Below are 16,811 nucleotides of genomic sequence, written 5' to 3' on the forward strand. Positions count from 1 at the left end.
TCCCCAAACATAAAAGTATATAAAGAACTTGCTTACTTCCAAGAATTTCTGTAACTTGGTGTTGGGGTCCTATAGATTCTCTAATTTGATACCAGCTCCACAATGTATTATTATACATAAATATGCGTACTACATATATTTTATATATGTATATACACACACACATATATACAAACTTTTTTATCCAATATTTTGTTTGTATTTATTTTATTTGTAATAGTTTTCAAGTTATCTAGTTAGCCATACTACTAGAAAGAAGAACTCACTTTTATTTAGTGTTCCTAACTTATTTCATAGGTACCATTATTATAGACTATAAAAATTTACATATAGATAATTAATAAATTATAGACTCCTTTGTAATTATTATAGAGTAGACACATGTAGTCTTATTCCATAGCTTTTGGTCTTAACCACCATCTTACACTAGCTTGAATGAATAAATTCCTTGAATAGAAATTTTAGGTGCTGGATAAAGGAGAAAAAGTTTTTCTATATCATGTGATATGTGAGAGTGGTTTAATTCAATTTAACCCCTACCTTTTAGTAGTAAATGCATAAAGCCAAAGGTCCAGGTTAAAACATGAGAAAGTGGAGTTTACTTGCACTTTACATAAGCTGCCAAAAGAAAAAAATATATATAGTTTATAAATTGCAAGGACCATGGCTTTTGCTAAGATGCTGTAGTCCAAGTCATAACAGAAAACCTGCTGGAAGCTGGAAATTTGAAATTGATTTTCCAAAAGTGTAAAGTGAATGTTACTGCATTGCAGTTTGGTGGCGTATCAGAAAAATATAAAAGTATTATTGCTCTTCTTGCTGATCAAAGTTCAGACAAAAGAATAGATCTATACATCTAGGCATTTTTATTACAATGCTTTTTAATGATATATTTTTTTCTAAAGTATAAGATACTATTTATTGTGTCATAGAGTCAAATAATGTTGAAAGAAAGCTCCCTTAAATTAGATATTTTACACAAGATGAACACAGCATAGGACCCTAGCTCCAGCCAGTTTTTAACGCTTTTCAAGAGTCATGTTTTCCTTATTATTAATTTATTGTGTATTTGTTATTGTTAATAAAATTTGAATTTATAAGTGTACGAGGAGTCACCCTACAGCTGAAACATTAAAAACGATCAAATTCAGGTGTTGTTTATTTTATTTATTAAAGTATAATTTTCTAAAAGGTAGAATTATGGCTCTAAAAAACTATAAATGAACACATATCGAAAATATTATTCAACTCACTAAATGATGAGGGTTCCAGTAAAGAGTTAAAATCATTCCAAAGAACATTTAAGGAGCTAGTTGTTTATACCCAACGCTAAGAGTTTGGGTTAGTGTCCAACAGGACCAGAAGCCGTAATCTTCTGAGGTTATCTGTTCCATTGGATGGAAATCATTTGCTTCTCTACCAGAAATCTTTATCTTTCCACTGCTACTACACATACAAGTGCCCTTAATAGTAAGACAAGCCAAACATGCACTAACAAAACATCCTATTAACATCTCTTGCCTATATTTATTTATTTTTTTACTTTACAAATGATAACTCTGTTGTGTTTTATATATGAAGTGTTCATTTATGTACAGTAAAATGAATAAAATTAAGTGTATATCTTGAGGACATTTTTATAGCTTTATTTGTGTATAACCAACATAAAATACATTGTACATAAAGTGTACTATGAGATGAATTTTGACATATGTATATACCCATTAAACAATTACTCCACAAAAAAAGATAATGAACATGTCTGTTACCCCGAAAGCTTCCTAGTTCCCCTTGGCAATCTCCTTTCATTTATGCTTCCCAGATGTGAAGCACTGATGAATACATATTGCATATGGATATCTAATTGTCTCAGTATCATTTGCTCAAAATATTATCCTTATGCCATGAATTGCTTTTTGTTGAAAATCAGTGTCTATCTATATATGCATCTATTCCTGGGCACTGTGCTGTTCCTTTTGTCTATTTGTCTGTTGTTACACTAGTACTACTCTAGCTTGATCACTGTAGCTTTACAACAAGTCTCAAAACCAGGTGGTGTTAGTCATCTAAATTTGATCTCTTTCAAAGTGATTTGGTATTCTAGGTCCTTTGCACTTCTACGTGAGTCTTAGAATCAGCTTGTCAATTTCTACAGATCGCTATAGATTGAATTGGGAAGATTTGACATCTTAATATTGAGTCTTATGACCTGTGAACTCCATGTAAGAGGTCTTTCATTTCTTTCCACAATATTTTGTAGTTTTTAGTGTATAGATGTTTCCCATCTTTTTCAGTTTCATCCCTAAGTACTATACATTTTGATATTTCTGTAAATGTTATTGTTTTAATTTTTTTTATTGTTTATTGCCAGGTAGCTTTAAATGACAATTTAATTGGATGATACAATTGAGCCTTAAGACCAAGTATATGTGTATATATATATATATATATTTTTTTTTTTCCTAAATTTGGGAGACTGACTCTGCTGTCATGTTCATTTATAGTAGCACTTGATACTACTCAGCTTGGTCTCAAGGACGACATATCCAAATACAAGTCATGTTTCAGTTTATTTAACAACATACAAAAACTCTCAAATTATACACACTGTTAGAAAATTGGAACAATAAAAGAATATAAATACCAGCTGAAAGGCAGATACATGACTACATTTGAAAATTATCTATATATTGCTCTAACCACTATGTTGATATTCTCATTCTTTGTTTCTTCCTCTTGAAATTCTCTTATACTGATTATTGACTTTTGGTTTAATGCTTCCTCTTTTTTTCCTATAACCTACTTTCTAATATTTTACTAACCTTTTGTTCTTTTTGTTTTAAGATACTTTTAAAACATTGTGCATTTTACTTTGTATTAAAATGCAAACACATATCAAAAGAAAATGAAAGCAGAGACTCAAATAGATACTTGTACACTCATAATCATAGCAGCATTATTCATACTAGCCAAAGGGTGAAAGCAATCCAAGTGTCTATTGACAGACGAATGGATAAGCACAATGTAGTATATATATATACGGTGGAATTTTATTCAACCTTAAAAAGAAAGGAGGGGCTGCCCTTGTGGCTGAGTGGTTAAGTTCACATGCTCTGCTTTGACGGCCTGGAGTTTTGCAGGTTTGGATCCTGGGCACAGACATGGCACCGCTGATCAGGCCACATTGAGGTGGTGTCCCACATGGCACAACCAGAGGCACTCACAACTAGAATATACAACTATGTACTGGAGGGCTTTGGGGAGGAGGTGAAGGGGGGAATAAAAGAAGATTGGCAACAGATGTCAGCTCAGGTGCCAATCTTAAAAAGAAAAAAAAAGAAAGGAAATTGTGACACATGCTACAATGTGGAAGAATCTTGAAGACATTACAGTGGGTGAAATAAGCCAGTTACCAAAAGAAAACATATTGTATTATTCCACTTACATGAATTACTTAGAGTAGTCAAATTATAGAGACAGAAATAGAATGACGGTTCCCAGGAGCCAGGAGAAGAGGAGGATGAGGAGATAGCGTTTAATGGGCAATGGAGTTTCAGCTGGAAAAGAAGAAAAGTCTTGGATATGAATGGTGGTGATGGTTGCACAACAATGTGAATATACTTAATGCCACAGAACTGGACACAAAAATAATTTAAACAGTAATTTTTATATTATATGTATTTAACCAGAATCAGAAAATGCAAACTCAGCATAGAAATAGAATTTATTTTATAGAGTTTGGTGACAATATTTTATATTTGCACGTATTTAGAATTTCAAGAGCCCTCATTTCAGATAAGATAGTCAAAGACTTCCCAATGTAGAGTAAAAGAAAGCTATAAACGGTCCCCATATTCAATGAGATTTGTTAGGAAAAATGTATAAAACTGGCCAATTTTGTTTATCATTATTACTATATTCTTATTTCTAGTAATGGAAGTATGAAAAAGCATCATTAAGTAGACCAATATTGTCTTGTCGTAGAGCACATATAAGTAAAATATAAAAGAAAATAAAACAAAAATATTAATAAGGTGAAATTCATATAATCCTGAGCTGATATTGTTATCTGATAGCATTTTTTCCCTAATAGAAATTCAATATTTCAAATATATCACTAAACTTCTGTTTATATTTATATTTAATGAGGTGCTATACAAACTTGAGTTAACGATACAGAATTTTACAAGATCAAGAAGCTTCTTTGGGAGCCATTTCTTTTCAAGTTCTTTCTAAACTACCCAAGAGGCAACTGGTTCTCCATAAATCATATCATCTGCCTTTACAGGATCAAAAAGAAAAAATGCATTGGGCATAAAATCTTAGCTACTGTGTTAGCTAAATAAATTAAACATGGATTAAAGCTGTGCTCTTTATTTGAAGTATAAAAACCATTTATAAGAAGATCTTGACATTTGTTTTCCTCAAGTGAAGCATTCACGTGCAATACCATTTTGGGGGCAAATAGAGAAACACCAAAGGGCCTTAAGCATGTTTCCCAAAGCGATAGCGTTCACAACTTCTCTTTAGATGGATCTGTCAGTGGCCAAGCTCCCAAGGGCTCCCATGGATATAGGTGGCTAAGATTCCTGACTTCAGTTTGGAATACCTTCCCCTTCCAGTGCCTGTGCATCAGTATAAAAGCTCTGTAAACTGCAGTTAGCTATTTTAACACCAAATCACAATAATAAAATATTTCATCCTAGGTGAAGCAGTTTCTCTGAGTTTTTGGTTTAATTCTCAGGACCGATACACTTGCTGAGCTCGAAAAATATTCCATACCTAGAGGATACTAAAACAAAAGAGAAAGAGAGAGAGAGAGAAGAAGAAAATGCATGGTGACTTCTGTTATTGTAACTAAACACTCAAATTGTTTTCTTTTAATCTAATTAAATTTAGAGACACAGCTGTCCATTGGTATCCATGGTGGATTACTTTCAGGACCCCCGTGGACACCAAAATCCATGGCTGCTGAAGTCCCTTAGTCAGCTCTCCATATCCAAGGTTCTGCATCCACAGATTCAATCATCCGTGGATCAGAAACATAAGACATAATCTGCAGTTGGTTGAACCTGCTGCTTCGAGGCTTGGGGCTACAGAGGGCCAGCTATATTATTTAACATTTGTATTTTCAACACAAATAGAATCTTGAATAAGAAATTCAATTTGTTGAAGGGCTTGAGTTGACTTGAAATCCTAAGACGCCTGCTTAAATAAAGCATATAAATTGAAGTATATTATACAGACCACTTTATCCCACATGAATCACAATCTCAGAGTTGTGTTGAACTTGAGTCTAGCAACTCAGAGGCCTCCTAACACCTATGATGGTTTGATAAGTACATTTGGTGAGCACTGATTTTCTATCATGATGTGTCCAGCATAGTGAGAATTTCAGAATTTCAATTTTCCCTAGGCTATTTGGGCAAATTACTCAACATCTCTAAGACTGAATATTCTTTATTTTTTAATTTATTTATCTTGCTGAGAAACAGTCACCCTGAACTAACGTCTATTACCAATCTTCTTCTTTTTGCCTGAGGAAAATTCGCCCTGAGCTAAAATCTATGCCAATCTTCCTCTATTTTGTTCGTGGGTTGCTGCCACAGCATGGCCGTTGACGAGTGGTGTACTGAACCTGGGCAGAGGGTGGCAAATTTAAGTACTAGGCCATAGGGCCAGCCCCCAAAGACTGAATATGCTTATTTATAAAATAGGAATAATAATGGTACCTAGTTATTCAGCTCTTATAATATGACGTACATCAAATGTATCATAGTGTCTGGCATATAGTAATTTCTCAATAAATATTTACCACTGTTTTTAGCAGGAACATTGGGTTATAATAATGATAATGCTGTTGTTCTCCTCATGTTATGATGTGGGTGAGCACAAAAAATATATAAGACATTTAATTGTTTCTGGAAATTCATGTTTTCATGTTAGGGCACTATTATACTCAGATTGAAAATATTTTCTACTTAGATTGAGAAAACAAATTATGCGTGATTGTTTTAATATAAGCATTCATAAATAAACTTCAGCAAAAGGATGGGCAAATGAAATAGGCCTTGTTATAATATAAGAGGGATTTATTGGAAATCTTTCAGCTCAACTGGGATTTGAAAGGGATGACAATTCTGAGAAAGAATCTAAGGCAGGATTGACCCTGATGAGTTTATGAGGGAAATGTAGACTCTATCATTGTTCAAAAGAGACTAATCAGTCAAAGTAATTTTCAAGGGAATGTTTTGAAGGGAGAGAACGTGAAATGAGGAAGACGAGGTACACGATTATAATAATTTAGGCAAGATCTGGTAAGCATTAATAATGGTGTTTTGTCGAAGGCAGGCAATAGTTAAAAGAGCCATTTTTTGTGAAGTTTAGACAGGATTTCACATTTTGAACCAGTGCCATATGGTGCTAAGAAGGTTAATATCCCAAATATATCAACCAAAACACTTTATTCACATAATTGATGACTACATGCGCTTGATTTAGTGCTAAAATGCCAAACTGGAACTTAAAAAAAATAACTTAATGTCAGAGTTGCAAGAGGCTTTAATTGGAAATAATGATCCTATTCAACTCATAATTATTGAAATAAAGAAAATGAAGACATAAAATATGCAATTACATGAACATATGCTCTGTCCCAGGATTCAAAAACCATAAGTTGCTGAAGGAGGGGTAGAAAATTATCTGGTGCCACATACCCAGGGAAAAATCCACTTTCAGAGGGATAGGCAGGAGAAAACACATCTGTCTTTAGAGAAGCTCAAGAAACCCCACATTACCCTCCCTTCCTCTGGCCCAGGGCGCAGGCATAGGATCACTGCTTCTAGAGGGAGATATGGAAGCAAAATACTTCTGTACCATCCGAGGGACAGGAAATATTTGTGGGCCTGGGATCCTGATCTAATGAATGCAGAGACCTGCTACTGCTGTGCAGAGCAGAGGAATCTCCAGCCAGTGGTCTCAGGCAAAGGTATACTGCTCCTAGAAGGAGTAGAATTTTTTGCCCCATGTGTGGGGTAGAAAATGTGCAATGATGCAAAGCAGAGGCTTGTTACCACTGAGAAGGAAGGAGGGGCAAGAAATTATTCCTTGCAAAAACCCAATACAGATAAAAGGCAGAGTTTGGCTCCCATGGGAGTGAAAGTTAGGAAGTGCTGAGAACGCCCCACCCCTGAGTCTGACTCTGAAGCTGGCTCAGAAGTGCCATGAATCATTCTCCTGCCTCCAACATGAGGTTTGGTGTTCATGGCTGGAGGAGGAGTAAGAATGTGGAGAGAGACCCCCTGTGTGACATAGGTGCGCCAAGACTGTTGAAAGGGAAAGGTGCAACAGGAGCACTGACACACACCCTCCAGACTTCAGGCCCCTCACTAGGCACAAGATAGTAGCAGCTTACTGTTGGAGGAATTTTAATGATATGATTCACTGAGTGTTACAATGACCACAGCAAAACCCAACCCGAGTCAACCATGAATATATTAACTCAACCTTTGCCCCTGCCCACACTTGCAGCTAATAATAATAATAACAACAATAAAGAAAAACTCTGGGCATAAATAATTATCTCATGATCTACTATTGTTACACCTGTGTTTTGCATTCTTTTAGAAATTAGGAGAATCACATAAATACAAGAAAAGATAAAAGAAAACAAGCATTTTCAAGAAATAAATCAACAAAAGTGACTCAGAGATAACGCGGATGTTAGAATTCACATGCTAAAACTTTAAAATAATATGATTAAAATGTTAAAGAATCTAGTGAAAAAAGTAGACACCTTGTATGCATAAATGGGAAAATTCCACAGAGATGGAAAAAATAAATGTCAAAGGCAAACACTAAAAGTAAACGAAAATGTGACAGCAGAGATAAAGAATTATCAGCAAGCTCATTAGAAAACTAGTCAGAGCTGAGGAAAGACAGTAAATTTTATACTAAGTCAATACAAATTATTGAAACTGACAGATACAGCAGGGAAAAAAGCAACACAAAACAAACACCCCCAGAGAATTTAAGAAGTGAGTGATAATATAGAAGGGACTAGCACACATTTAGTTGGAATCCCAGAAGGAGAAAACAGAGGGAATGGGACAAAAAAAAATATTTGAAGAGGTACCTGAGAATTTTAACATTATTGAAAGACAATAAATCACAGATCCGAAAAACTCAGGGAAACCCCATGAACGATTAATACAAAAATTAAGTTAAATGCACTGAGAATGATCGTAGTTAAACTGCTGAAAACCAAAGATAAAGAAAATATCTTGAATTCAGCCATAGACAAAAAGGAACAGTACCTAGAGGGAAACAAAAACAAACATCAAAATGACCTGCTTCTCAACAACTATGCAAGCCAGAAGTCTATGATATAAAATCTTAAAAGAACTGAAAGAAAAAAAGTCAACCCAGAATTCTATACCCATGGAATATTTAGCTGAAAAATAACAATGAAATAAAGACATTTTCAGAGAAATAAATGCTGAGAGTTCATTGCCAACTACTTTGCACTAAAATAAAGGAATTTCTTAAGGCAAAAGGAGTATGAAAACAGATGGAAACTGAAACTACATAAGGAGATAAAAAGCATAAGAAAAGATAAAAATAAGGATAGAAAGACAATTCTTTTTCATTGTTCTCAAGATAATTGATTGTAGTAGTAACTCTGTAGTAACTCTGTACTGTAGAGGTTGTAATATTTGACAGTATAATGCATCTCAAAAATAGTAGAGAATATGAGGGAAGAAATAAAAATTATGTTTGAAAGCCTTTTACACTATATAGGAGTTGGAATGATATAAATTTTAGGCCACTATAATAAGGTAAAATATACAGTGAAATCCCTAGAGAAACCACATAAACTTTTAAAAAGTGGTATATGTAATAATTTTTCTATAGAATTTCCAATTTTTGTTTTCAAAAGTAGTTGTTTGCTTTTATATATATAGTGAGACAATTTCTTAAATATCAATATTTTGAGAATTTATGACAATGACAAATTGATTTCTTTCATCTAAATAATCATTTTAATAGTGTATATTAAAGTAAATATTTAAAAATCCTATCCCAACGTCAAAACAGTATGTTAGAAGTAATAATTTAAGAGTGGTATAGATTGTATTAAAGTTTTCTCTTATTCTATTAGGTCATTTCAATTAACTTCAGTCTTGCACATAACAAATTTGGGGTCACATGAAGATCTTATAAAACAGGGCCCAACATGGGCACTCTCAGAAGCACCCTTGAACAGAAGAGTTCCTTAGAACATGTGCCATTAATTAAATCCTGCTGCAATCTCCAAAAAGTGTCACATTATTTTCTCCTCCAAAGATGAATTCCACGGGACTTGGAGAAAGTCCTTATATTTGGATCTTTCTCTCCTTTATAATATTCACGAGTATTTGAAACAAAGGCAGTAGATTCAGCAGCTTCAAAATTTAAGATAACTTCCTGAGTTTCTGAATGTGGTTCCTGTTCTATGTTTTTTGCCAGTCTATTTTATTTTTATTTCACATCACACCAAATTTTTCACTTTTCAGCTTCCTGGTACAATAACTTTCCTAGAATTTTTATCATGCTGAATCCCTCAACGTGATCAGTTCTCTCACCCCTTAGAGATTCCTCCCAAATTATTATTCTTTGAAAAACAAGGTGTGATAAAGATATTGTATTAGTCAGGGTTCTCCAGAGTAACAGAACCAATAGGATATATACATAGATAGATGGATATGAGGAGATTTATTATAGGAATTGGCCCATGTAATTATGGAAGCCAAGAAGTCCCATGATCTGCCCTCTGTAAGCTGGAGAACCAAGAAAGCTGGAGGTGTAATTCAGTCTGAGTCTGAAGGCCAGAGAATCAGGTGAGCTGATGGTGTAAGTCCCAGACTGAGTCCAAAAGCCCCAAGAACCAGAAGTACAGATGTCTGAGGGCAAGATGTTTCAATGCAAGCAAGAGGCAAATTCCCTTTTCTTCAGCACTTTTGGTCTATTTAGACCCTTGACAAATTGGATGATGCCCACCCTCATTGGTGAGAGCAATCTTCTTTACTCAGCCTACTGATTCAAATGCTAAACTCTTCTAGAAAACCTCTCACAGACACACTCAGAAATAATGTTTCACTAGCTATCTGGGCATTCCTTAGCCCAGTCAAGCTGACATATAAAATTAGCCATCACAGATGTGTACACTAGAATAAAAAGAAAGTCTGGCTAGAATATTAGTCCACTCTGTAAACTGCTTTCCTACTATAGGTGTCACTTTCAAAGGTTACTGAAACTAATTGACGTGAGGCTTCTGCTTCAAATCATGGTGGAATAACAGAGACAAGATCTATCATTACACATGAAACACCTAAAATAATAGACAAAATGTATGAAACAACAGTTTGCAAAACATTGGACATCAGGCAACAAAGCATAGTAATCCAGAAATATGACCAACAAACAAGGCGAGCTCTACAATTACCCTAACTCACTGCCTAGAGAGAGTTTCCAGGCTGCCATGAAGGGCTTTGGTGGTGTGGGGGCTAATGGAGCCTGGTGTTCTCTCTGAGTTAAGGAGACAAAACTGATAATCTGGTGAGACAAGTGGGTAGAGATCAGATAGCAGAGTGAAAACAGAGTACAGAGGTGCACAGGGTGAGAACTCTGAAAATCTGCACAGGGAACCCCTCAAGTATTCAACAGAATAGTGATCAACATCTGTGGGTTAACTAGCAGTGGCTGGGGAATCAAACATCTCAAAGGCTTAGAGATATGAGATGGTTAGAGCAAACTGTCCCCAGTGCTCATGCAGTACTGGGAATAGCATCTCTCTCCACGAGCCAGAATGGAATTGTTCATAATCCACAAGACTCACAATGGTCTTGCTTTAGTAGTGGGAAATTATTAGCCCTAAACAAAACACCACTTTGTTCACACCCAACAAAGTTTAAAAGCCAGACCTGAAAACATTAAACTTTTCCTAAGTAACTTAACTGCCTTATGGAATAGAGCTCAAGAATATTTATGGGGAGAAAAAAATATGCAACACTCTGATACTGTGAAATTCACAGTATCTGAAATCCAATAAAATACTACCAAATTTGCAATGAGGTCCTTAACAAGGAGAAAAATTAATCCATCAAAACCAAATTAAAAGTAACACAGGTTTTAGAAATATCAGACCAGGTCTGTGATGTCATTAGAATAGATATTATAACTGTATTCCAATTGTTCAAAAAACTAGAGTAAAGATAGAACATATTAAGTAGAGAAAGGAACTGTATATTAAAAAATAACCAAATCAGAGCTCTAGAGATAAAAACTACAGTGTCTGGGATGAACAATACAATATTGGGAAACAGCAGATTAGACATTACAAAGGAAAATATTAGGCAACTTGACTAAATAGCAAGAAAAACGATCAAAAGTGAAATAAAGACAGAAAGAACACCCTCCTGCAAGGGATAAAAAAAGAGAAAGATTCAGTTAACTGTAGTAAAATTTCAAGTTGCAAAATATACATGTAATTGGAGTCTCCTAAGAGAATAGAGAGAGATGGGAGAGAAAAACCTCTAACCATAAGACGCATAAGTGATACTACACCAAGACACATCAGAATCAAATTGGCCAAAACCAGTGATAAGGAGACAATCTTAAAGGTAGCCAGAGAGAAATGGCATAGTATGTACAGAGGAACAAAGATAAAGATGAGAGTAGATTTCTCGTTAAAACAGTGGAAGTGAAAAGACAATAGAACAATATCTTTAAAATACTTAAAGGAAAAATCATTGTCAATTTAGTATTCCATACACAATAAAAATACATTTTTAAAATGAAGGCAAAATGAAGACTATTTCAGGTATACAAAAACTGAAAAAAATTCATCACCATTACAAGAAATACTGAAGTAGTCTTCACGCAGAAGAAACTTGATACCAGATGGATATATGGATATGAACAAAGAAACAAACATCACAAGACATAGTATATACATGGGTAAATATATGATTATTTTTCATATCATTTAAAAGTCTTTAGAATATAGTTATTTCAACAAAAATAAAAGCAATGTGAGCCAGGCCTGATGATCTAGGAGTTAAACTTTGGTGTGCTCCACTTCAGCAGCCTGGGTTCAGTTCCCAGGTGCAGAACCATACCACTCATCTGTCAGTAGCCATGCTGTGGTGGCCACTCACACATAAGAACTAGAAGGACTTACAACTAAAATATGCAATTATGTACTGGGTCTTTGGGAAGAAAAAATAGAAAGATGAAGATTGGCAACAGATGTTAGTTCAGGGTGAATCTTTCCCAGCAAAAAATAAATAAATAAATAAATACAGGGGCCGGCCCAGTGGTGTAGCGGTTAAGTGTGCACGTTCTGCTTCAGTGGCCCCGGGTTCGCCGGTTTGGATCCGGGGTGTAGACATGGCGCTGCTTGGCATGCCATGCTGTGGTAGGCGTCCCACATATAAAGTAGAGGAAGATGGGCACGATGTTAACTCAGGGCCAGTATTCCTCAGCAAAAAAAGGAGGGTTGGCAGCAGTTAGCTCAGGGTTAATCTTCCTCAAAAAATAAATAAATAAAAATTAAAAAAAAATAAAAACAATATAATATGTGGTTTGTAATTACACATAGAAGTAAAGCATATGACAACAGTAACAAAAAGGTGAGGACGGGAGAAATGGAAATATATTGTTGTAACGTTGTTATATTATATGTAGAATGGTTTACTATCACTTAAGGTTAAACTGTGATAAGTTAAAGCTGTATACTAAAACCCTAAAGCAACTACTAAATATTTTTAAAAAGTTATATCTAATAAGCCAACAAAGGTGGTAAAATTGAATCATAAAAAAATAATCAACCAAAGAACTTATGGTATAGATAGGAAACAAATAGTAGAATAGGTAGAATTAAACCAAATCATATCAAAAGCTACATTAAAGGTAAATGATCTAAGTGCCCAATTAAAAGGAAGAGACTGTCACATTGAATAAAAAAGCAAGAATTGACTATACGTTGCCAAAAGAAATTCACTTTAAATAGAAAAACAAAATTAGGTTACATGCAAAAATATGAAAAAACATGCCATGTTAGGTGTGGTCACAAGAGAGCTGGAGTAAGTATGTTAATATCAAAGTAATTTTCAGATCAAAGAATATTTCCAAAGATAAAGGTTGGCTCATAATATTTAAAAGGTCAACTCAGTAAACCGACAAAGCAATCCTAAGCATTTATGCATTCAGTAACAAATCTTCAAAATGTATGTACCAAAATGGATAGTCTTTTCAACAAACGCTCCTGGAACAATAGAATATTGCAAAAAGATGAACTTCAATCTAGACATGACATCCTATACATAAAAGAATTCAAAGTGGATGAAGCAACTAAATATAAAGTCTAAAAATATAAAATTTCCGTAAGCAAAGTTAGGATACAATCTTTGTGATCTTGGGGTTACGGAAAGTTTTCTTAGATTTGATGTCAAAAACGCAATAAAATACAACGTGATAAAATGAAGTTCATCAAAATTAGTAGCTTCTGCCCTTTGAAAGAAAATGTTAAGAGAATTAAAGGTCAAGCCATAGACTGGAGAAACATTTGCAAATCACATATAGATGAAGTACTTGTATCAAGGATATATAAGGAACTCTCAGAATATAGTAAAAATGGGTAAAAATATATGGATGACAAATAAGTACATGGCAAAATGCTTAATATCATTAGTCCTTAGAGAAATACAAGTTAAAACCACAATAAATAACCAGTATACCACCTCCAAAAGCCAAAATTAAAGATTGACCATATCAATTATCAGTGAGGATGTGGAGGGATTGGAACTCTTATACACTGATGGTGTGAATGTAAAATATATAAACACTTTGGAAAACAGTTTGTCAGTTTATTCATTTTTTGTTTAAACACATTCCTACCATTTATCAAGCCATTTCACTCCTAGTGAAAATGAAGGCATGAAAGTATATATCCACTCAAAGGCTTCCATATGAATGCGCAAAGCAGATTTATTTGTAGTAGCCCAAAACTGGAAACAACCCATATGTCCATTGACAGAGGAATATGCTGTTGATAAACACACTGCAGTAAATGCATATAATGGAACAGTACTTGATATTAAGAATAGACATACTGATACATCTAGCAACATGGCTGAATCTCAAAATAATTATACTGAGTGATCAAAACCAGCCAAAAAAGCATGAACACTGTATGATTCCATTTATATGGAAATGTAAACACTTGTATAGTGACTGAAGGTGGATCAGTGGTTGCCTGATGACGGGGTGAAGCTGGGCAGAAGGAAGGTAATAGAAAGGAAAAGACGAAACTTGATAGGCTAAACATAAGCTCATCCATTTTGTATACTCTCCTTTCTGTTTCAAATAATAATACATTGTGCTAATGGCAGTTACATAGAATATTGCCACATTTGCGTTAGCTGTAATTAACCCAGATCTTACACTAACTGGACATCTTAAATCAATTGTGACTTTGTAAAAAAGCGAGGCACTGTGAAACAAGTTCAATTAGGCATCGGACTTATAAGAAATAATGTAGAAGGTTTTTGATATAAGAACTAATGGCACTTATTTTTTCTTATTACCTTTAACTATTGTGAAATCTGTTATAGTCTTCATAATTTGCCCTGTTTGAAAATAAAATAAAAAACAGTACTATTTAAAACTGAATAAATGCACTAACAGAAACTATTTTGCATAAGAGATAATGGGTATTGTTACTATGTCTTCTTAACTATTGAGATAGCATTTCTATGTTAGAAATTAGCTGTGATAGAGAATTGAATTGTTTTCAACTACATTTTTATTATTTATTAAACGTTTCAAATTACTATTTCTTTAAAAGTAGTCTTTAAAATATTACCAATCTGTTTTAAACTGCACACGCCAAATCAATTGAAGTAAACTATTCATTTATTCTTTAAAAGAGGTTATTTATTTAATCATATAATTCCCAATTTCCTCTTCAAGCAATTAGTACTATCAAGTTGTAGTCGATAGCAATAATACAATTAATACTAGCAAGTTGTAGGTAGTACAGTTAACTACCAAGAAACACTATCAGTCTTTTAAAGAAGGCTTTACAAGCCACAAACATTGCAGGGTCTTGTGTATCACTGACTCTGCATCTTGGGTAACTGATCTTCCATGTTGTCAGTAAACCTATTTCACAAGAGCTGTGTGAATTTAATATGTACTTTTTAGAGTAACCTTTCCTTTGTGCTCCTTAGTTTAATTCAGATTGGCTGACTTCTATGTCAGCAGAAGTTGCCAAAATTACGTCACTGTGCTTTGAACCTAGTCTCAGTCTTGCAAACACTTATGTGGTATTAAGAAGTTCAGAAAGAACCTCCTGTTTTCTTTCTGGGTCATCTTTTTCATGTCCCTCTCCATCTGCATCACTATCTGCACTGAGCAAATTGCCTAGGATCTCCCACTGCCTTTAAAATGTGAAAACAAAATTGACTGAGGGAGGCAAGCGAGGGAGTCTGCTTTGCTTGACCTATGCCCATGGTCAACAACAATCACCACAGACTGCAGCTTTCTGTATTCTGGTAAAATATAATAGCATGCACTCATTCTTCCTGGGACTAAAAACCTTTCAAAAAATTGAAGAGATCAGTTGGTATTACTAAATTGAAATAATTTGGATAAAATATTTGGTATTGATATGTTAAAATAACATGGATAAAAAATTAAAAATAAATCTTATCAGGTAATCAGAAAACAGAGCAATAAAACACCTAGATATATATTCACAATTCTCTCTCAACAGAAGTAGTATTTAGTATAAATTTTGCAAGTAAATTGCAATTATGCATATTAAGCTCGAATTTTCTATTCATATTTATGTATAAACAAAAGAGACGCTACTTTGGAAAAAGCACTTCGATTTTGGTTAATTCTGTAGATTAGGCAAAATGAGGGAAGTTGGTTTATTTCTGTCCCTTCGTGCACATGAGCAATGAGGAGTGGGTTTAATTACGTTTGGAATAAAACTGATATGTAAGAATTAGATGAATGGGTATAAAATGTGTTGGACAATTACTACTTGGGATTTGTCATTAAAACCAGACCTAGGAGGACCTATTTGTCTACATTACGTCTTTTAATCCCTGAGCATTTCGGCATTTATGAGTTCAGTCCCAAAGAACCAACCATGCGCGTGTGCTCAGTCTCCATAGGAAGCGAAGGTTTTCCTGTCCTGGGTCACATTGTTTGAGCTGATGAGCCCCTTTGTTCTTAATGAATGTAAGAATTTTGTTCTGGATGTGGCAATGTTCTCCAGGGGTTTAGCAATTCAGAAATGAAACATTTTGACCTTAAAAATTGTTCAGCAAGAAGCCTGGCAGGAGGGAGACCGCTAGAAGCCACCTGAAGCTGCTCAGGGAAAAAGCTTAGCTGTTCTTCGGGGAGAAAACTTAGCTGCTGCAATATTGGCAAAAATTCTGAATTACCACTTTACAACGTCAGTTTAATGCCCTGAGAGAGTTCCAGAAAGATTTTTGGAATAACTAGTATTTTTGGCAGCTCTTCTTATATTTAGTGTTCACTGAGTCTTAAAATGCATATATGGCAATTAAATTTATTCCAGAAATGACTGCCCTTTGCACTTAACATGAACCACTTATTTCAGACAAAATTCAACTAAAAGTAGGAAAATAAGTTACTATTACCTTGTGAGATGGCATCTGAGGACCGGAAAATGGGAGGAATCTCAAGTCTTTGAACATTCTGGGAGACGTCATGGACCATGACAGTCATTCTTA

Source organism: Equus caballus, chromosome 23 (assembly GCF_041296265.1).
Source record: "Equus caballus isolate H_3958 breed thoroughbred chromosome 23, TB-T2T, whole genome shotgun sequence".
Classification (NCBI taxonomy): domain Eukaryota; kingdom Metazoa; phylum Chordata; class Mammalia; order Perissodactyla; family Equidae; genus Equus; species Equus caballus.